Source organism: Capra hircus, chromosome 18 (assembly GCF_001704415.2).
Source record: "Capra hircus breed San Clemente chromosome 18, ASM170441v1, whole genome shotgun sequence".
Taxonomy (NCBI): Eukaryota; Metazoa; Chordata; class Mammalia; order Artiodactyla; family Bovidae; genus Capra; species Capra hircus.
In genome coordinates this window covers 46,381,932-46,404,031 of record NC_030825.1, presented here as the reverse complement: position 1 = coordinate 46,404,031, position 22,100 = coordinate 46,381,932, and the positions used below count along the sequence as shown (strand labels likewise).

The 22,100-nt window shown below is 42.6% G+C and overlaps 1 non-coding gene across 1 annotated transcript; it reads left to right on the top strand.

Moving 5' to 3' along the window:
• On the top strand, window positions 13,806-13,877 carry TRNAW-CCA. Its single transcript has one exon. It is a non-coding gene; the product is annotated as a tRNA-Trp (tRNA).

Genomic DNA, 22,100 nt, shown 5'->3' with positions numbered 1-22,100 from the left:
TTGAATAAGTTAATAAATGGGGAATAAAAGACAAATCTTCAGTGCTGAAGAATTTCAAAAATCTTGGTAGATATTCCACACTAAAGGAGAGGGAATATAACTTCCATAGAGAGTACAGTATGGACAGTAGGGAGAACAGTAACTACAGTGGAGAACCCTGACAAATACTACTTCAGCCAAGTAATCAGTCAAGTTCAACAGGCAGTCATAAATCATGTGGACAGTTTGCTTCTGTGATCTTCACCCTCCATCCATAATGCCATGAGAATAATCCCACAATCATGAGAAAAACAATTAAGGTCCAGTAGAGAGGCATCATACAACATACCTAAGCAATACTCCTCAAAACTCTCAAGATCATCTAAAACAAGCATAGTTTCTGAGAAATTGTCTCAACCAAGAGGAGCCTGAGATACTAATGCTGTGTGGTATCTTGGATGGGGTTCTAGAACAGAAAAATGACATCAGATAAATACTAAGATAGAATGAACTATGGACTTTAGTTAATAATAATATATCAACATTGGTTCATTAATTGTAAAAAATGTTCCAACTAATGTAAGATGTTAATAATAGGGAAAACTGGGGAGGGAGGTGGTAAATATGGGAATTTTCTATTATCTGCTGACTTTTTCTGTAAGTCTGATATGGTTCTAAGAAATATAATTATTACTAATTACAAAAAAAAAAAAAGAAAGAAACTTCCATACTCTTCAACACACACACACACACACACACACACATATTGAGTCCTTACATAAGCCATTCATTCCAGTGTTTACATTTACAATATTTTTTCTTTAATTCTCACAACAGCCTTGTGAAGTGAGAACTATTACTATATTTATGGGTAAGTTGAGGCTCAAAGAAATGAACTGCTTTCCCCAAGATCATGTATCTGGCAAACTTTTGTTTCTAGAGGCTGGACTGAAAACCTAGGAACCTGGGTCCAGACCTGGGACTTGAGGTACTTTAACAGAGCACGTGAAGCCGTCAGCATGGTGCTGACACACAGTGAGGACCAGTGAGGCTCAGCTGCTGCCACGATTATTGCTGGAATTTTTATCCTATTTTCCCAGGCTCTGACATGCCAGAGCATTTGCTGCCTGCCCCTTATAGTCCTATGGACTTGCCTGAAACTTGTGTTGTTCTCCAACATCTTCCCCCGATGAATGGCTTTTCTCTCTGACACATCTGTATTATGTCCAAAGGCAGCTTCTACCTCCACGTTGAACACAGTGCAGAGCTTGGCTCACTAGTGTGCTTGGTGTTTAAGGCCTTGAGTCTCTCTGCAACTTTAGCGGTGACTAAGAAATAGGTTCTAATTTCATCCCAATGTTTCAAAGTCAATGTGTCTGTCTCTGTTTGGCTTTCCAGATATTGATGATCTTCAAGTATTTGGCCATGACCTTCACTTGGGAGGAGTGGGGGCAGTTGGATCTGGCACAGAGGACTCTGTATTGGGAGGTAATGCTGGAGACTTGCGGACTCCTGGTTTCACTGGGTAAGGCTCACCTCCTCCTGTGTTTGGAATCCACAGCCTCTTTCTTCATTTTGCCCTCTCGCTTCAGTCCTGACTGGTAGACAAGGCCTCTGAAGTCCACCCTCCCTCCTTCCCACCCGTAACTCCTGCTGCATTCCTGTCCCACTTCCTCTTTCCTGGTCTCCTTGTGTCTAGCCAGACACCACAAAGGGCCAAAAATCAGGAAGCAAAATCAAGAACTAAACCAAGCCCATCCTCACTCCAATACCTAGCCCAGGCTGGCCCCACTCTGAGGCCCTTATTCCAGATTCTCACTAGAACAAAACTGAATGGTCAAGCTTTGTTGGGTTAGGTGTTCCCATAACCCAGTAAGCAGGGGCTGGAGATGAGGGGCTGTTCCCAAAGAGTCCACAAGTCAGGCAAGCCATGCCTGCACATAACATTGAGTAGAGTTCCATGTGCTATACAGTAGGTCCTTGTTGGTTATCCATTTTGAATATAGCAGAAGGTACATGACTTTCCCAAACTCCTTAACTGTCCCTTCCCCATGGCAACCATACGTTCATTTTCTAAGACTGTGAGTCTCTTTCTGTTTTGTAAGTAAGTTCATTTATATCATTTCTTTTCAGATTCCACATATAAGAGATGTTATACAATATCTCTGAGTGAGAAGTCTTTGATGCCTCTTCTAACTTTGGCTAATTTTCTTTTTAACACAAGGAGCAACCCCTGACTCAAAATGCCTGGCAGGACACAAAAGTTATGGAACTCATAACATTTTCTGTTTTCATTGTTATATTTTGATGCTACCTATTCATGAAAAGTGAAACTAGTTTTGCCATTTACACGTGATACAAGATTCCCCTTCTGAAGAAGTCAGTTGAAATAAACAAAATATGGGTCAACTTTTTAACAAAAGCAGTTGTTAATAGTGGACACAACTAATGCTCCCTGAGCACTCACAACCCTTGTCAGGCCCCATCTCTGATAAGATGCTCTCTACCCCACTAACTTAATTCTTACAGTACCTTTTGCTCACTCTGAACCCAATTCCCTCCCCTCCAGAAAGCTGCTGCCAAAGACAACTGTAACAGTTCTTAGCATGAATTATTACTTGAATATGTTTATTTATTTGAGGTATAATTATATTCAAGAAAATGTACTGTCTCCAGTGTCTAACTCAATTGTATTAACATATTTTTCTGTATACCCACTCATATGACTTCCACCTAGATCAAGTTGTGGAGTATTTTTCACCCCAAAGCAAGTTTTCCCCACTGTATCTCAGTTGGTTCCCCACCAAAGACACTACTCTTTAGGGTCAGACTTGGCATTGCTGACCTCCACACCAAGAGGTTGGATTGACCTGTTCTGGATCATTACATAAATGGAATCACACAGTGTGCATTGCTTTGTGTCCAGGGTCTTTCACTCAACATGCTTTTTGTGAGATTCATAGTATAAGGATTAATTTCTGCCCTGAGACTGTTGATGCAAATGTCTTCTGGTTATATGGAGTCCCTTTGCCTCACTTTACACCATCACAAATCATAACTTCCGAATAGCAAAACTTTCAACATTCTCCAAATAAAACTGAAACTGGTCAGACAGTCAGGCATCAGTTGACTTATACAGTACTTTACCGTTCTCCCTGGGTACCTGAATCACTTGGAGAGCTTTTAAACATTCACATCCAGTCTTCTTCCCCAGAGATTTGGTTCCATTTGGTTAATGATCAAAACCGGGCATCCCCAACTGATTCTGATACCCAGGGAGGTAGAAACACTGACTTAGGTTAATGAGAAAATAAACCCCCAGAAAAAGGTGTCACCTTCCTGGGGTCCCAAGACTGTGTGTAAAGGGAAGGGGCCCCTTGAATTGGCTCCTGTGGGATGGAGATCAAGGGGAATGGGTGTTAGGTGGATAGCTATCACTACCCTCTGCAGCACTTTGGTCCAAGGATGGTGTTTGTACTCTTGGTTTCCAGGTCAGCAGTTTCTTTACATATGTGGGAACAAGCTCATTCCAAGCTCTCATCCTTGAAAATCATACTGAATAGGGAGGACCACTTGTACCTTTCTTCTGGAGAAGGGAATGGCAACCTATTCTAGTATTCTGGCCTGGAGAATTCCACGGACAGAGGAACCTGGCAGGCTACAGTCCATGGGCTCACAAAGAGTTGGACACAACTGAGCAACTAACAGTTTTGTACATTTACTCGAACACTGCTGTCCTGTTTTTCCATGATCAGGGTATCCTGTTCCCAAACCAGAACTGACCCATCTGCTGGAGAATGAGCAAAGTCTATATGTGGTGAAGAGAGGCTTCTCCTAAAGTTCCTGTCTAGGTGAGTGATCAATGGTCAGCAGGTGAGGGGGTCAATAGGAGGTCACTGGGAAGCCTCTTATTGTGACCTGCCTGGGGGCCTGGCGGCCATGGAGCCCTTTGACCTGTCTTCGCCCAGTTACACTCTTATTACTTGAGGAAGACTAGGTTGTATTTTCATTCCAATCCCAAAGAAAGGCAATGCCAAAGAATGCTCAAACTACTGCACAATCGCACTCATCTCACACGCTAGTAAAGTAATGCTCGAAATTCTCCAAGCCAGGCTTCAACAGTACATGAACGATAAACTTCCAGATGTTCAAGCTGGATTTAGAAAAGGCAGAGGAACTATAGATCAAATTGCCAACATCCGTTGGATTATCGGAAAATGCAAGACAGTTCCAGAAAAACATCTATTTCTGCTTTATTGACAATGCCAAAGCCTTTGAGTGTGTTCAGTTCAGTTCAGTTGCAAAGTCATATCCAACTCTTTGTGACCCCATGAATCACAGCACGCCAGGCCTCCCTGTCCATCACCAAATCCTGGAGTTCACTTAAATTCATGTCCATCAAGTCAGTGATGCCATTCAGCCATCTCATCCTCTGTCATCCCCTTCTCCTCCTGCCCCCAATCCCTCCCAGCATCAGAGTCTTTTCCAATGAGTCAACTCTTCGCATGAGGTGGCCAAAGTACTGGAGTTTCAGCTTTAGCATCAGTCCTTCCAATGAACATCCGGGACTGATTTCCTGTAGAATGGACTGGTTGGATCTCCTTGCAGTCCAAGGGACTCTCAAGAATCTTCTCCAACACCACAGTTCAAAAGCATCAATTCTTTGGCGCTCAGCCTTCTTCACAGTCCAACTCTCACATCCATACATGACCACAGGAAAAACCACAGCCTTGGCTAGACAGACCTTTGTTGGCAAAGTAATGTCTCTGCTTTTGAATATGCTGTCTAGGTTGGTCTTAACTTTCCTTCCAAGGAGTAAGTGTCTTTTAATTTCATGGCTGCAATCACCATCTGCAGTGATTTTGGAGCCCCCAAAAATTAAGTCTGACACTGTTGCCACTGTTTCCCCATCTATTTCCCATGAAGTGATGGGACCAGATGCCATGATCTTCGTTTTCTGACTGTTGAGCTTTAGACCAACTTTTTCACTCTCCTCTTTCAATTTCATCAAGAGGCTTTTTAGTTTCTCTTCACTTTCTGCCATAAGGGTGGTGTCATCTGCATATCTGAGGTTATTGATATTTCTCCCGGCAATCTCGATTCCAGCTTGTGCTTCCAGCCCAGAATTTCTCATGATGTACTCTGCATAGAAGTTAAATAAGCAGGGTGACAGTATACAGCCTTGACATACTCCTTTCCCGATTTCAAACAGTCTGTTGTTCCACGTCCAGTTCTACCTGTTGCTTCTTGACCTGCATACAGATTTCTCAAGAGGCAAGTCAGGTGGTCTGGTATTCACATCTCTTTCAGAATTTTCCACAGTTTGTGGTGATCCACACAGTCAAAGGCTTTGGCATAGTCAATAAAGCAGAAATTGATGTTTTTCTGAAATTCTCTTGCTTTTGTGATGATCCAACAGATGTTGGCAATTTGATCTCAGGTTCCTCTGCCTTTTCTAAATCCAGCTTGAACATCTAGAATTTCACAGTTCACTTACTGTTGAAGCCTCGCTTAGAGAATTTTAAGCATTACTTTACTAGCATGTGAGATGAGTGCAATTGTGCAGTAGTTTGAGCATTCTTTGGCATTGCCTTTCTTTGGGATTCGAATGAAAACTGACCTTTTCCAGTCCTGTGACCACTGCTGAGTTTTCCAAATTTCCTGGCATATTGAGTGCAGCACTTTCACAGCATCATCTTTTAGGATTTGAAATAGCTCAACTGGAATTCCATCACCTCCACTAGCTTTGTTATTAGGGATGCTTCCTAAGGCCCACTTGACTTCACATTCCAGGATGTCTGGCTCTAGGTGTGTGATCACACCATCTGGGTCATGAAGATCTTTTTTGTATAGTTCTTCTGTATATTCTTGCCACCTCTTCTTAATGTCTTCTGCTTCTATTAGGTCCATACCATTTCTGTCCTTTATTTTGCCCATCTTTGCATGAAAAGTTCCCTTGGTATCTCCAATTTTCTTGAAGAGATCTCTAGTCTTTCCCATTCTATTGTTTTCCTCTATTTCTGTGCACTGATCACTGAGGAAGGCTTTCTTATCTCTCCTTGCTATTCTTTGGAACTCTGCATTCAAATGGGTATATCTTTCCTTTTCTCCTTTGCCTTTAACTTCTCTTCTTTTCATAGCTATTTGTAAGGCCTCCTCAGACAACCATTTTGCCTTTTTACATTTCTTTTTCTTGGGGATGGTCTTGATCCCTGCCTCCTGTACAATGTCATGAACTTCTGTCCTTAGTTCTTCAGGTACTCTATCGGATCTTGAATCTATTTCTCACTTCCACTGTATAATCAAAAGGGATTTGATTTAGATCATACCTGAATGGTCTAGTGGTTTTCCTTACTTTCTTTAATTTAAGTCTGAATTTGGCAATAAGGAGTTCATGATCTGAGCCACAGTCAGCTCCCCGTCTTGTTTTTGCTGACTGTATAGAGCTTCTCTATCTTTGGCTGCAAAGAATATAATCAATCTGATTTCAGTGTTGACCATCTGGTGATGTCCATGTGTAGTCTTCTCTTGTGTTGTTGGGAGAGGGTGTTTGCTACGACCAGTGCATTCTCTTGGCAAAATTCTGTTAGGCTTTGCCCTGCTTCATTCTGTACTCCAAGGACAAATTTGCCTGTTACTCCAGGTACTTCTTGACTTCCTACTTTTGCACTCCAGTCCCCTATAATGAAAAGGACATATTTTGGGGGTGTTAGTTCTAGAAGCTCTTTTAGGTCTTCATAGAACCTTTCAACTTCAGCTTCTTCAGCATTACTGGTGATATTGAATTGTTTGCCTTGTACACAGAGATTGCATCCAAGTGCTACATTTTGGATTCTTTTGTTGACTGTGATGGCTACTCCATATCTTGTAAGGGACTCCTGCCCACAGTAGTAGATATAATGGTCATCTGAGTTAAATTCACCCATTCCAGTCCATCTTAGTTCGCTGATTCCTAAAATGCCGATGTTCACTCTTGCCATCTCCTGTATGACCACTTCCAGTTTGCCTTGATTCATGGATGTTACATTCCAGGTTCCTATACAATATTGCTCTTTGCAGCATTGGACTTTATGTCCATCATCAGTCACATCCACAACTGGGTGTTGTTTTTGCTTTGGCTCCATCTCTTCATTCTTTCTGGAGTTATTTCTCCACTGATCTCCTGTAGCATATTGGATATCTACCAACCTGGGGAGATCATCTCTCAGTGTCCTATCTTTTTGCCTTTTCATACTGTTCATGGGGTTCTCAAGGCAAGAATGCTGTAACAGGGCCCCCACAAAAGCACAAGACTCCATTTTCCTCAGCAGGAGTGATGTACAGCCCAGCAGAGGAAGGATATCCTGGAGTTGGTTCCTCCATTATTCAGTTCTCTCATTCAGTCTTCACATCTGTCTTCAAAGGACTCTGGTGTGTTCTTGCTGGTATGATGAGCAAGAGTCATGAGTCATCCTTCATCCACATTACCACACACTGTGTCCTTGACACATCACATGGGAGTAAATACACATGGGTGACTAAGACTTGGCTCTTAAGCAAGAGGACAACTCACCGTATAGCGTTGGAAACACGCATGAAAACAGGTACTGTGTAACTACTCTGCTGCTACAATAGAAACCTGCCCAGGGCCTCCAAGGGCATAAAGAAGAGTAGGTTCAAAACTGGGGTCTTGGAGGAAAGATGTACAGAGGAAAGAGCAGTCTAGTTGCTGGTGGCTAAGAGCCTGGATACTGTGTATAGATTGCTCTGCTAGCACTTCCAAGTTATTCCCATTGCCAGACTTGGACAAGTCTCTTCTCCCCAGGCCTTAGCATCCTTGTCTGTAAACATGGGTCAATAAATTGTAAAGCGCAATAAGGAGAGCAGACACTAAAGAATGGGTTTCATGCAGACTTCTTAGTAGGCACTGAAGCCAGGTCCAGAAGATAGGGAATAGTATTCCCGCAAAAGAAAATAGCATGGGCTAAGAGATCTTGAGGCCGCAAGGGCTGGGCCAATGAGGCTAGAGTAGGAGGCAGAGATTGATGCACAGAGTTTTGAAGGCAAAGTGAAAAGTGTAGATTTTGTCTTAATTGTTTATGGAGGTTGTGGGAAGGTTTCACTAGGACAAAGACCCAATCTGATTTGTCTTTAAATTCCCCTCTAACTAGTGTGAGGGGCTTCCCTGGTGGCTCAGCAGTAAAGAATCCGCCTGCCAATGCAGGAGACACAGGTTCCATCCCTGGGTTGGAAATATCCCCTGGAGAAGGAAATGGCAACCAACTCAAGTATTCTTGACGTGGAAGTCTCATGGATAGAAGAGCCTGGCAGGCTACAGTCCATGGGTTCATGAAAGAGTCGGATATGACTAAGTGACTAAACGACAACAATTACTAATGTGTGAGGAATATACTCGGTAGAGTCAAGAACTGAGACGGGATGTGGCAAAGCTGCCATGTGATCCAGGAGTGTGTTGACAGTGGACTGACCCAGGACTCTAGTGTTAAGCTGGAGGGTAGAGTATGACCGGGGTTATGTTAGGAAGCAGAGCTAACAGGATTATGGATGGTTGGGATAAAGGGGTGAGCCCCAGGGGATGACTTTTCTCATCTCTGAAAAACCCACTGCATACATGGGATTGCAAGACTGCATACATGGGATTGCAAGGCATGTCCTGTTCTTGTGTTTATATTTCTTGGTCAGTACACAGTAATCTACTGGAGCCAAAGGCTGTCATTTCTGGGGCTTGGAAAAGGCTAGATTCTTCCCTGTCCCCATGAGGGTTACTCAGGCAGTTCATTTTTCTATGGGCTCATTTCTCTGACACAGAGGGACCCTGGCTCAGCCCAGATTGGATGATACTGGGAGGGAGATCGTGTGGGTGTTGGGCAGAACTGTAGCTCTATGAGGCACATTCCCAGCCACTTACCAAATATTACCAAAGGCAACACAGGGATCTCTGGGCCTTGATCTCCTTCTCTGTAAACTGGGCAGATTCACCTCTCCAGACTGCTTTGTAGGTTAAAGGGCACAGCATCTGTACATGTATGTATGCTTGATATATGAACATGTTTTTAAAAGGGCAGATATTTTTGTAATTATGATCATACACCTTTCCCAACCCCCATCTCCCCCATCAGAGAATGCTGCTGACCTAGTGATTTTCTGAATAAAAGCACATATACTACAGTTTCCCATGGACATCTCAGCTGGCTTTAGGCCTTGGTTGTGACCCTCATGACCTGCAATATAAGATCTTGGCACCCCACCAGCCAAACCTAGGACATCCCTGCTCAACGTCTGGCTCCTTTCCACTGGTGGTGACTGAGGATACCATGGAATTAGTTGGGCTTTGAATAAAAATTTAAATTCACTAATGAAAATTAAATTCCTCATAAAAGGTATTTTGGTCTCAATAAAGATCACTGACCGCTAATTTGTAAAGCCCAGATGAGTGAGTGAGATTCACTCAGTTATGTCTGACTCTTTGCAATCCCATGGACTATAGCCCAACAGGCTGCTTTGTCTATGGAATTCTCCAGGCAAGATTACTGGAGTGGATAGCCATTCTCTTCTCCAAGGGGACTTCCCAACCCAGGGATTGAACCTGGTTCTCCTGCATTGCAGGCAGATTCTTTACCATCCAAGCCACCCGGGAAGCATGCTGCTGCTGCTAAGTCACTTCAGTTGTGTCCGACTCTGTGCAACCGCATAGAGGGCAGCCCACCAGGCTCCCCCGTCCCTGGGATTCTCCAGCCAAGGACACTGCATAGTGACAGCTAATTTGAACATCACTCATATATTCACTTAATATAATAGTTAATGTATTTTACTTTAACTATATTCTTTTATTATGTAAATTTCTTTGCCTCACTGTTCTTTAGGTGGTCATTTTAAAAATTTTGACTGATTACTTATTTACAGTCCAAATTTTCTTTCTTCTAGTTTGGAATTGTATATTCTGATTCCTAGTATTAAGCTAGCAATTACAAACACTCATTTAACAAAACAGAACAAAGAGTTTCAAATACCTTACCTCCCTCCTCCACAATATTGAGAGACTTAGAACATTAACCAGTTTGTCCCATCTCAGTATGAACATGTTATTAAAAATAAAATATTGATATTAGTTTTCAGTTGAGTATATATTTATGTTATTGAGGCTGCACATGGTAATGCTGTCATTCTGACTTCATAATAGAATATTATTCATGTTTTACACAGATAATGAATTTTTTTTTTAATCCACAGATGCATCTCTCTCTTGAAGCCTCATTTCTTCTATCATCACAGATCTTTCACCTGGGATCACTTTTCATCATCATTAAATAGAGGATACTTAAAAAAGAATTTTGTTTTATGCAGGTTAATCCTACATTAAATTTCTCATTTGTGATGTGAAGTAGTTTATTCTATACTTTTACTCCAAAGACACTATCAATGTGTTTAGAAAGTTAGATGAGCAGTTATTTCTTCAGCAATTTGAATAGGTCCCTTTCACTGTCTGAGGTTAGGTTGGGAACAGAAATTCTATCATTGATGGAGGCAGTGATTGAATAAGCTTTGGGATTGTCACATGAAAAGGTTGAGAATGTTGAGCATGTGGGAGAAATAATATAACAGATAATCTGGTGGCTAAACTGATTGATCATGCTAGAAACTGACTAGCATGATGCTCAGCAATCCCTTCTCCTCTCCCCGGACATACGCTTAATTGGTGTTCACCTGTGGATGGCAGGTGCAGGTGATGAAGTGGTTAAGTCTTGATGAGAGCAGTCCCTGGTGACTGAGTCACCAGTCTGTGCCATCTCAATTTGGACCTGGGTGTGGCTGCTCTGAGATCCAGAGGGGAGGCAGAAGCAGGGTGAAATTCCTGAGAATTAAAGGTGAACAATGTCTTGTCAACTGCCATCACCTTCTTGAAATCATGTCAGTTCCGCTTCAGCTTTGGCCTAAGGGCAGTTTGACGTGATGTTCTCAAGTGTTGAATCATTTGGCTTGTCAGAATCGTCTGTTAGGCAATAGGCCTGCCTATAGTTATGAAACCCTTCTTCATGATCTATTTTCAAGAATAGAAAGTTTTAGAGGGATTGAGAGGAAGACTCAAGAGAGAGGGAGTATATGTAAACATATGACTGATTCACGTTGTTGTACAGCAGAAACTAACATAACATTGTGAAGTAATTATACTCCAATTAAAAAAAAAGAATAATATTTTAAAGGAGCCAAATGGTGCAATGTTGAATCTGATGTTTCAGAGACCCCTTGAGTGGAGGTTATGAATAGGCAGAACTAGACACACAATTAGGGTGTGCTGGGGAGGCTTGCAGGTTCAGTTCAGTTCAGTTCAGTCGCTCAGTTGTGTCTGACTCTTTGCGACCCCATGAATTGCAGCACACCAGGCCTCCCTGTCCATCACCAACTCCCGGAGTTCACCCAGACTCACGTCCATCGAGTCAGTGATGCCATCCAGCCATCTCATCCTCTGTCATCCCCTTCTCCTCCTGCCCCCAATCCCTCCCAGCATCAGAGTCTTTTCAAATGAGTCAACTCTTCGCATTAGGTGGTCAAAGTACTGGAGTTACAGCTTTAGCATCATTCCTTCCAAAGAAATCCCAGGGCTGATCTCCTTCAGAATGGACTGGTTGGATCTCCTTGCAGTCCAAGGGACTCTCAAGAATCTTCTCCAACACCACAGTTCAAAAGCATCAATTCTTCGGCGCTCTGCCTTCTTCAGAGTCCAACTCTCACATCTATACATGACTACTGGAAAAACCATAGCCTTGACTAGACAGACCTTAGTTGGCAAAGTAATGTCTCTGCTTTTGAATATGCTATTTAGGTTGGTTATAACTTTCCTTCCAAGGAGTAAGCGTCTTTTAATTTCATGGCTGCAGTCACCATCTGCAGTGATTTTGGAGCCCCCCAAAATAAAGTCTGACACTGTTTCTACTGTTTCCCCATCTATTTCCCATGAAGTGATGGGACCGGATTCCATGATCTTTGTTTTCTGAATGTTGAGCAAAGCCAACTTTTTCACTCTCCACTTTCACTTCAGGTTATAAGCATCCAAAATGTATCATCTGGTGTATGGATGAGTGTGGAACTGTGGGTTAGATTTAGGAGGTGAAATCTTCTGGTCATGGTGGCAACAAAAATGCAAGGAAAGAAAGGAGAGGGTGGGACCCCAGGTCTGTTTTTTCTTGCCAGGCCAATGGGTGGGGATGGTGGGCATCACAAGGACAGTAGAGGAAATATAGTGGCCTTGAGGCATGTTTGTAGGAAGATCAGGGTCTGGCAGGTGGCCAAATATTCCAGGGGGAAGTAGATTTTGTTTCACTTTTTTAACTTTTTCTTTTATATTGGAGTATATCCCATTAACAATGTTGTGATAGTTTCAGGCAGAAAACAAAGAGACTCAGCCATACCTATATATATATCCATTCTCTGCCAAACTCTCCTCCCATCCAGGCTGCCACATAACAGAGAGCAGAATTCCCTGTGCTATTATACAGTCAATCCCTGCTGATCATCCATTTTAAATATAGCAGTGTGTACATGTCCATCCCAAACTCCCTAACTATCCCTTCCTACCATCCTTCCCCCAAGGGAGAGTGGATTTTTGGATGCTGGGGTTTAGCAGAAATGGAAATAAGACTACAATAAGGCCTGGCCTGATGCTTATTCACCCCTCTGTGGACATACTGGGCTTTTAACCTGGTGACCATCAGTGATGAAGGGACAGATTGTGCAACTCAGATGAGAAAAGTATCGAGGACATCAGACATCTGTGTGTAGTTATGACTGAAGTTGCAGTTATGAAATCAGGAACAGAGCCTGGAGGGAAGCCAACAGAGCAGGACTGAATGCTGCCCTTGCCAGGAGGTTTAATCATGTCTCCTCTAAAAGATATGCTGAAGTGCTAACATATAGCACCTCAGGATGTGATCCTACTTGTTTTTGTAGAGGTAATTAAGCTAAAATGAGGTCATCAGAATGGATCTTAATCCAATATGACTGGTGTCCTCAGAAAAAGGGGGGAAATGGACACAGAGACATACACTCACAAAGAGAAAATGATGTGAAGACACACAGAAGATGGCCAGGTGACTGGAGCAGTAAATACATCTACAAGCCAAGGAATACCAGGGACAGCCAGAAGCTAGACAAGGAAGGAAGGATTCTCCCCTAGAGCCATCAGAGGGCATGGTACTGCCAACTCTGTGATTTCAGACTTCTCACCTCCAGACCTGGGAGATAATACATTTCTATTGTTCAGTGTCTGATACTCTGTTACAGCAGCACTAGGAAGCTAATACGGAAGGTCTGGGCCAGATGAGATCCCGGTTACATTTGCCAAGTGCTCTCTGAATGCCATGTGCAGAGTGACTTGTGGAGAGTCTATGGAGAAGGCTAGGGTGTGGGCCAGGAGTTGGGTGGCAGTGGTGCTGGGGGTTCATGGGGGGTCTAGAGTTGTGAGAGAAGTGTAGCCTTAAGAGTGATATCCATGTGGGGAGGAAGTGTTAACTGGTGACTCCAGGGCCCTATTGTTGGGGATCAAGGAAGAAGACTGAGTTATGTTCTCAGTGACACCAGGAGATGGGGTTGTACTCATCATGTTTTTTTATTTTCTGTATTCATGAGGCTTTGATGTCTTAGAGGCCTTGCTGATTCTGGTGAGACTACCCCTCCTAGAGCTAGCTAGTTCCTAGAGGCAGTAAACAAGTTACCTGTGAGCAACTCTTTGATATGCAAACCAACAATCTAAGTCTATACCCCCACCTTTGTTTATCAGGCTCCTGCAGCCTGAGACACTATCCCCCTGTCCTCAGTTGCCCCATACGGCTTCCCTGGTGGCTCAGAGGTTAAAGTGCCTGCCTCCAATGCAGGAGACCCAGGTTTGATCCCTGGGTCGGGAAGATCCCCTGGAGAAGGAAATGGCAACCCACTCCAGTATTCTTGCCTGGAGAATCCCATGGACTGAGGAGCCTGGTGGGCTGCAGTACACGGGGTCACAAAGAGTCGGACACAACAGTGACTTTACTTACTTTACTACTTCAGTTGCCCCAGGGCCAAGTACTGGACAACTAGATGCCACTTAGCCCACTCCCTCCTGCAAAACCCACAGTGGTCTCTGGTCTGTTTTCTCCTCACTCTTTCTGCCTCCTGACCAACCCTGGTGCCTCACTCATGTGGCCCTGCATGGCTTGCCATGCTCCTTCCTCTTGGGAACTGTAAGTCATAATCTCCTCTTTCAAAGAAAGTTTTCTCCATGTCTGTCATTTTACCATACCTGATTAAACAAACCCCAGGTAACATCTTAAAATACCCTGCCTATCAGGCCCAGAGCTTTGTTGCTATCTGTCTACCTGCCTGTCTGTCTCTACTGTGGGTTAACAGTCACTGGAATATGAGTTGAGAGTGAGCACGAGTGTCTGGTAGCTCCTCTCAATTGGGAAGTTGGGAAAGAGGTTGAGCATGGGATGGATGTGTGGGAGGATGGACTGTGACCTGCTGCTCATGGACTCAACTGCCCCCACACAAAGGGCTGTGTGACCTTTGAGGATAGTGCCATTTCATTTTCCCTGGGGGCAGTGAGGATAGTTTGATAAGGCTGAGAATCCTGTACTGTGAAGTGGTGCTGGACAACTCTGCACTTGACAGCTTCACTGTGTGAAACCTTCACATCTACCCTGGTGACCTGAGCTGGTTTCTGCCTGTCCCCTTCTCCCACAGCTGGAGCATGGGCACCTCCTCCTGCCCCACTTTTCTGGCATAGTGCCAGTATTTCAGGGGCAAGCCTATGTACTCCTTGAAGTAGTCCAGTCCTCTGTCAGTCCCAAAACTGCCATCCTGAAGTCCTGCAGATAAGGGGCCGAGAGTCATTAGTCTTGAGATCAACCCAGTGGATCCCATTCCCTCCTCAGATGGTTGTCCAGTTCTAGAACAGTTATGTAATTTGGGTTCTGCCCCCCTTTTCAGTGGATATTTCCTGGGTTCTGACTGTGCCAGTAATTATAGGCATTGACATAGATACTGCTTGGCTGGGACCACTAGATTGTTCCCATAAGACATTCCTCATAGGGATTTGTTTGTTTTGTTTTGTTTCATTTAGATTTTCTTTCTTGTAGTCTGTGGTAGAGTAGTTCACAGGGGCAACTTCACCTGCCATCTCTTTCCCTTAGAACTCGCCACATCTTCTAGGTCCCCAACTGTAGTCAAGGGAAGAGCTCTGTGTGCCTGAGCAGAGCAGACATTACCGCAACTGTGAGAAGAGGTGCTCAGAGGGGGTTTAGCCTTGCTAAGTGGGACCTGGGGGACAGCATAACATCAGGACTAGGTTCAAATCACACCAACACTCTGTCCCCTGTTCACCATGTTTGTGTTCTAATGCTGATGGCTATACCTCTTCTATATCATTCCTTCCCCATTCTTGAAACTTGGCCACTTGCTACTTCTATGCTGGGCTGTGGATCCTTGGTTGCAGTCTCTATGTCTCACTCTCTCCACTACTTACTCCTTAGGGCTCTCCAACATCAGCCTATGATTAATTTGTTGTATGTATGACAAACAGACAGCTTATTAAAAAGCAGAGATATCACATCACTTTTCCAACAAAGGTCTGTATAGTCGAGGCTATAGTTTTTCCAGTAGTCATGTATGGAGGTGAGAGCTGGAGCGGAAAGAAGGCTGAGCACAAAAAAATTGATGCTTTTGAACTGTGGTGTTGGAGAAGGTTCTTGAGAGTCCCTTGCACTGCAAGGAGATCAAACCAGTAAAGGAAATTAAATATTCATTAGAAGGACTGATGCTAAAGCAGAAGCTCCAATACTTCAGCCACCTGATGGGAAGAGGTGGAAAAGACCTCTTTTGCTGGGAAACACTGAAGACAAAAGGAGAAGAGGGCAGCAGAGGATGAGATGGTTAGATAGCATCACTGACTCAGTGGACATGAATTTGAGCAAACTCCAGGAGATAGTGGAGGACAGAGGAGCCTCGCATGCTGCAGTCCATGGGGGTGCAAAGAGTAGGACATGATTTACCAACTGAACAGTGATGCACATTTCTATTGATAGTCCTTGAATACCAGCAACTCAGCTCTAATCAGATTTTTCTGGGCTTGGGCACATTGTTCTGCACAGGGTTTGTGTGTTACCAGCCACCAAGATCCTTCTAAAAAAGCATTTACAGAGAAGTAAGTTAAGACTCTGCCTTTCCACTCACTTCCATGCTCCATCTTCAGATCCTTTACTTTGGTGAGGATGTGGCACTGTTAAAGCTGAACTCTAGATTCTATGACCTTTAGAGGCTGACAAGTGCACAGCATCCCTTCCTTACCCTGACCTCAATGCCTTCATCTTCCCAACAACCCCATGCAGTCATTCCTGGGTCAGGCATACATTTGTGATGGGCCGTTTCCTCCCATCAAAGTTAACAAGAATTTCTCCAGCGTCTTCTCAGCTTTCAGTGTTTTGGCATGGAGTAGAGAGTGAGGAGTTCCCTTCTGAGCACAGTAGGAGTGTCGCATGTTAGGAATCCCACTCAGCAGACCTACCCCTATATATGCATGATCTACTCTTGAAAAACATTTTGCACCTGGCTGGATACAAAGGCAGACACCCAGGGCAGAGACCACACACTGGTCTGATAAGTGGAGAGTGTTCTGATTTAGTGCAAACCTTCACCAGCAACGGATGCAGCAGAATGTTAAGAAGTCCATCAGAGGACTTCCCTGGTGGCACACTGGATAAGAATCTGCCTGCCAATACAGGGAACATGGGTTTGATCCCTGGTCCGGGAAGATTCCACATGCTGTGGAGCAGTTAAGCCCATGCACTACAACTCCTGAGCATGCGCTTTAGAGTCTGCATGCTGCGATTACTGAAGCCCATGTGCCTAGAGCCTGTTCTCTGCAGTAAGAGAAACCACCACAATGAGAAGCCTGGGCACCACAGCTAGAGAGTAGCCCTACTCACTGCAACTAGAGAAAGTCCACACTCAGCAACAAAGACCCAGTACAGCCAAAAATAAGTAAGTAAATAAACAAGAATACTTAAAAAAAAAAAAAAAGAAGTCCATCAGAAGGGAGAGGGAAAAGCCTCTCTTCTAAAGAACTACAGAGACAGCACATCAGGGAAGTTGTTCAGATGCAGGAAGGTTGGGAAGGACTGCTTGGTCATGTCAGGCTTTCTCCAGCATCAGGTCACTCACAGGGGAATGAGCTGCCGGAGGGGAGGAGAGCAGCCTTACGGCAGCAGCACGTGTGCTGCAGCTTTTCCTGCTGTACAAAGGCATTGCAAGTGAAGTGAATTTAGAAAAGCCTTCAGCTACGATTTTACACTCGGTCAGTACTAGAGAATCTGTATTGGATAAAGGACTTGTGAGGGGGGTGGTGAGGGGAATTCTTTATACAGACCTCTGCTCTTATTGTGCATCAGAAAGTTGACACTGAAGAGTTGAGAAATGAGTGCCGTGGAAGTGGAGAAGCAAACCTTACATTTCAGAAGTAAACTCTTGTCTTGACGCATAATCCTTCTCATAAATAGCTGGATTCGATTTGCTAAAATCTTACTGGGATTTCTGCATGTATGTTCATAAGGGATGTTGATATGCATTTTTCTTGTAATGCCTCAGTCTGGTGGTGGTATCAAATAATGCCAAGTTCACATAATATATTGAGTAAACATTCCCTACTTTTCCACTCTTTGGAAAGGTTTGTGTAGTATTGGTATTACTTCTTCCATAAGTGTTTGGTAAAATTCACAGTGAAGCCATTTAAGCCTGCAGTTTGCTTTGTAAGAATGTTTCTAGATAGAAATTTAATTTCTATAATTGATATGGGGCTAAATAGGTTAACTATTTTTTTTGGTTAACTATTTTTTTTCGTTAACTGAGCTTTCATGGTTTGTGTGTGTGTGTGTTTTTTTTTAATTGTCTATTTCACTAAAGTTTTTCAATTAATGCCATAAAGGAAAGTTCACTATATTCCCACATTAACATTTAATATACATACAATCTGTAGTGCTATCTATTGTATCATTCTTGACTTCATAATTTGTGTATTCTCTATTTCTTGATAAAATTTGGCTAGAGTTTAATCATTTTTATTTATCTTAAGACTTTTGGGTTCAGTGATTTTCTCTACTTTTTTGATTTGTTTCATTGGTTTCCATTTTCATGTTTATTATATCCTTTCCCTGGTTTCTCTGTGTTTCTCTTCTTTTTCTGATTTTGTAATATGAAGACTAAGATCCATGATTTAAGACCTTTTTTTTTTTGAATGTTTAAATCTTATACATTACCCTTTAAATACTGTTTTATCTGTCTCTGACAAATTTTGATATGTTGTATCTTCATTTCCACTCAGTTCAAAATACTTTCACAGAACAAATGTCTTTAAAATGGATGAAGTCTCAATATTCAGCCTTTTCCCTTTTGTGCTATGTGATTATATCTAAGGATGCTTCATCTAGGCTTCACCATTTTCTCTATTTCTTTATAAACCTTTCATAGTTTTCCAGGTTGATCCACACTGTAGAATTCTTTGTATTATTCCTTTTTATAGCTGAATAATATTCCGTTGTATGTTTATAGCACAATTTGTTTATCCATCCATTGATAAAAATTTTAATTGTTTCCACCTTTTGTTTATCAAGAATAGTGTTGCTGTTAACATTATGTGCAAGTATTTGTTGAAATACTTGTTTTCAATTCTCTAAAGTATCTACACAGCTGTGAAATCATATGCCATGTGATAATTCTACACTTAACTTTTTGAGGAACCACCAAACTTTTTTCAGAGAAGCAGATCCATTTTATATTCCCACCATCAATGGACTGATTTTTGCATGTTGTTATTGTTCCCTGAAACTTTTCTGAATACGTGTAGTTTTTCTGGTAGATTCTATGATACTTTCTATATTTAGAATTGAAAAGTTGTTGCTGAACCGTGAAAGACGCCGAGATTCTTGGCCTCTGGAAAAGAATTCAATCTGGGGCCAGAGATGGCTTGATCGCTCAGAGCTTTTGTGTAATAAAGTTTTATTAAAGTATAAAGGGGATAGAGAAAGCTTCTGACATAGACATCAGAAGGGGGCAGAAAGAATACCCGCCTGCTAGTCTTCAGCTGGGTGTTATATAGTTACTAGCAGTCTGTTAATGAAAGAAAGGAATGTCTTAAAACTCAGAGAATGGCATCAGGCCCCTCACCCACAAGATGTATTTTGGGATAATCTTGGGCACCAGGCAAGTAAGTCATCCCAGGCATAAAATGATTGACTTGAATCTTGTAGAAAGGCAGATTACCATACAAATAGTTTCATTTACATAGATTAGGAGAACAATGTCTGAGTATAACATACTGGTTTGTCAAGTCAGTTCTGAGCCTAAATCTCAGCTTTTAGGCTGAACGGACTTGAAGACAGAGTCTGGGGTAAATGCATAGTACATTAACATAGTTTAAGACAGACATTTCCGTAAGAAAAATATATTGGTTCACTCAAAATTTGAGAAAAGTTAAGTTCAGGTGGACCCAGGTGTCATTATGGCAACACAGTATTTTAAGAGAAAACTCTTTTAAAATTTGTGTAGAGAAGGGAAAAAATATATCATTATTTCCTGCTGTTTAAGAGAGAGATTTAAAAAAAATGTCTGACACTTGCAGCCTATTTCCTCCGTTTGGAGACCCCTGGCCTTCCTACCTGTTACCCTCTCAGAATCATGTCATCTGTGAATAGAGGCAGTTTTACTTTTTCCTTTCCAAATGTAATGCTCTTTCTTTTTTCTTTTTTTTTTTTGCCTCTGGCTGAAACTTCTAGTACAGTGTTGAATGGTAGTGGTTAGAGCAGGTATTCTTGTTTTGTTCCTGATATTGCAGGGAAAGCTTTCAGTCTTTCATTATCAAGTATAATTTTAACAGTGGCTTTTTCAAGAATACCGTTTATCACACTGAGAAAAATGCTCTCTATTTCTAGTTTTCTGAATGTTTTACTATTATTGTTATTATAAAAGTGTGTTGGACTTTATCAAATGCATTTTCTTTGTCAGTTGAGATTATCATGTCTTTTTCCTCTTTATTTTATTAATGTGTTCTATTAGTTGATTTTCTTCTATGGAACCACTCCTGCATTCCTGGGATAAATCCACAATTATACATAATCCTTTAAAAAATTGAAATGATGTTGGAATGGTTTTCTAATATTTTGTTGAAGATTTTTCTATCTGTAAGTGTAAGGAATATTGGTCTGTTATTTCCTCATAATATCACTTCTCAGTGTCCTTTTTCGTAAAAGTAGGACAATGAGCATTAAGGTATAAGACCAGGAAGGACAGCAGAGTAAACAGAAGCTGGTGTCATGCAGACCTCCAGCTGGATGGAATAGTTCCACCAGGTTCAAGGTGGGGAAGCAGCATTTCTGATGAAGGAACTAGATGTGCCAAAAACCCAAGCTGAAAAGAGCTTGATCTACTGAAGAAATCAAGTGAAGTCAATGTGACTGAAAATGACAACAAAAGCTCTCAAGTACTTATCATTTTGGGCTTCCTAGGTGCCACTAATGATAAAGAACCCTCCTGCCAATGCAGGTAGATGTAAGAGACACAGGTACAATCCCTGGGTGGGGAAGATTCCCTGGAGGAGAGCATGGCAACCCACACTAACATTCTTGTCTGGAGAATCCTATGGACAGAGGAGTCTGGCAAGCTATGGGTCCATAGGGTCTCAAAGAGTCAGACATGACTGAAGTGATTTAGCACACATTTATTATTATGTCCCAGGTCTAGTGCTAAGCACTTTTTAACTATCTCTTCTGACATAGGTAATTTTGTCTCATTCACTGGAGAGTCCGGTTCTCAACTGTTTTGGAGGATTAAAACCTCTTGCAGGGCTTAGGCACAGGTACGTGGGCTTCACTCAAGAGTATGTGATTCGGTAGCTCTGAAGTGGGGCCTGATGACGTGTAACAAATTCCAGGTAATGCTGATGTGGTTTCTGAATTGGAAACCACGGATTATGGGAATCTTCACTTTTCATCATAAATCCTGGCTCAGAGAGGTGAAATGCTGGGCAGGAATACATTGCGTAAGGTCAAGGAATAGGGCATGTGAAATGGCAACCCACTCCAGTATACTTGCCTGGAAAATCCCATGGACAGAGGAGTCTGGTAGGCTATAGTCCATGGGGTCGCAAAGAGTCGGACATGACTGAGTGACTTCACTTCACTTAGAGCCCTTTAAGGGCGGGGCATTGCCTGAAGGGCCAAGGAAATCAGTGTGCCTTGCCTTCAAGAGGAAGTGAGGCTGTGCCCTCCTTTGGAACCTTGTTCAGTGGCTCAGTCATGTCTGACTCTTTGTGACCCCATGGATTGCAGCATGCCAGGCTTCCCTGTCCTTCAACATCTCCCAGAGTTTGCTCAAACTCATGTCCATTGAGTTGGTGATGCCATCCCACCATTTTGTCCTCTGTCATCCCCTTCTCCTCCTGCCTTCAATCTTTCCTAGCATCAAGGTCTTTTCCAATGAGTTGGGTCTTCCCATCAGTGGCCACAGTACTGAAGTTTCAGCTTCAGCATCTGTCCTTCCAATGAATATTCAGGGTTGATCTGATCTCCTTGCAGTCCAAAGGACTCTCAAGAGTCTTCTGCAACACCACAGTTTGAAAGCATCAATTTTTTGGTGCTCGCCCTTCTTTATGGTCCAACTCTCACATCCCATACATGACTACTGGAAAAACCATAGCTTTGACTATAGGGACTTTTGTTGGCAAAATGATATCTCTACTTTTTATATACGCTGTCTAGGTTTGTCTTAATTTTTCTTTCAAGGAGCAAGTGTCTTTTAATTTCATGGCTGCAGTCACCATCTACAGTGATTTTGGAGCGCAAGAAGATAAAGTCTGTCACTGTTTCCATTGTTTTCCCATCTATTTGCCATGAAGTGATAGGATCAGATGCCATGGAACCTTAAGACACAGTTTCCATAGAAAACCAGAAGTGAGCTCCTTGGTTCACCAGGATGAAGTCAGAAACTACATTACCCAGAAGGCAGTGTCTCCAATGACGGCCTTGGGCGCTGAGCCAATGACGTAAAGCGGAGGCAGGCAGTGGTGGCAGCTTGGGCGGGGCTTCTTGGTCTAGTATTAGGAT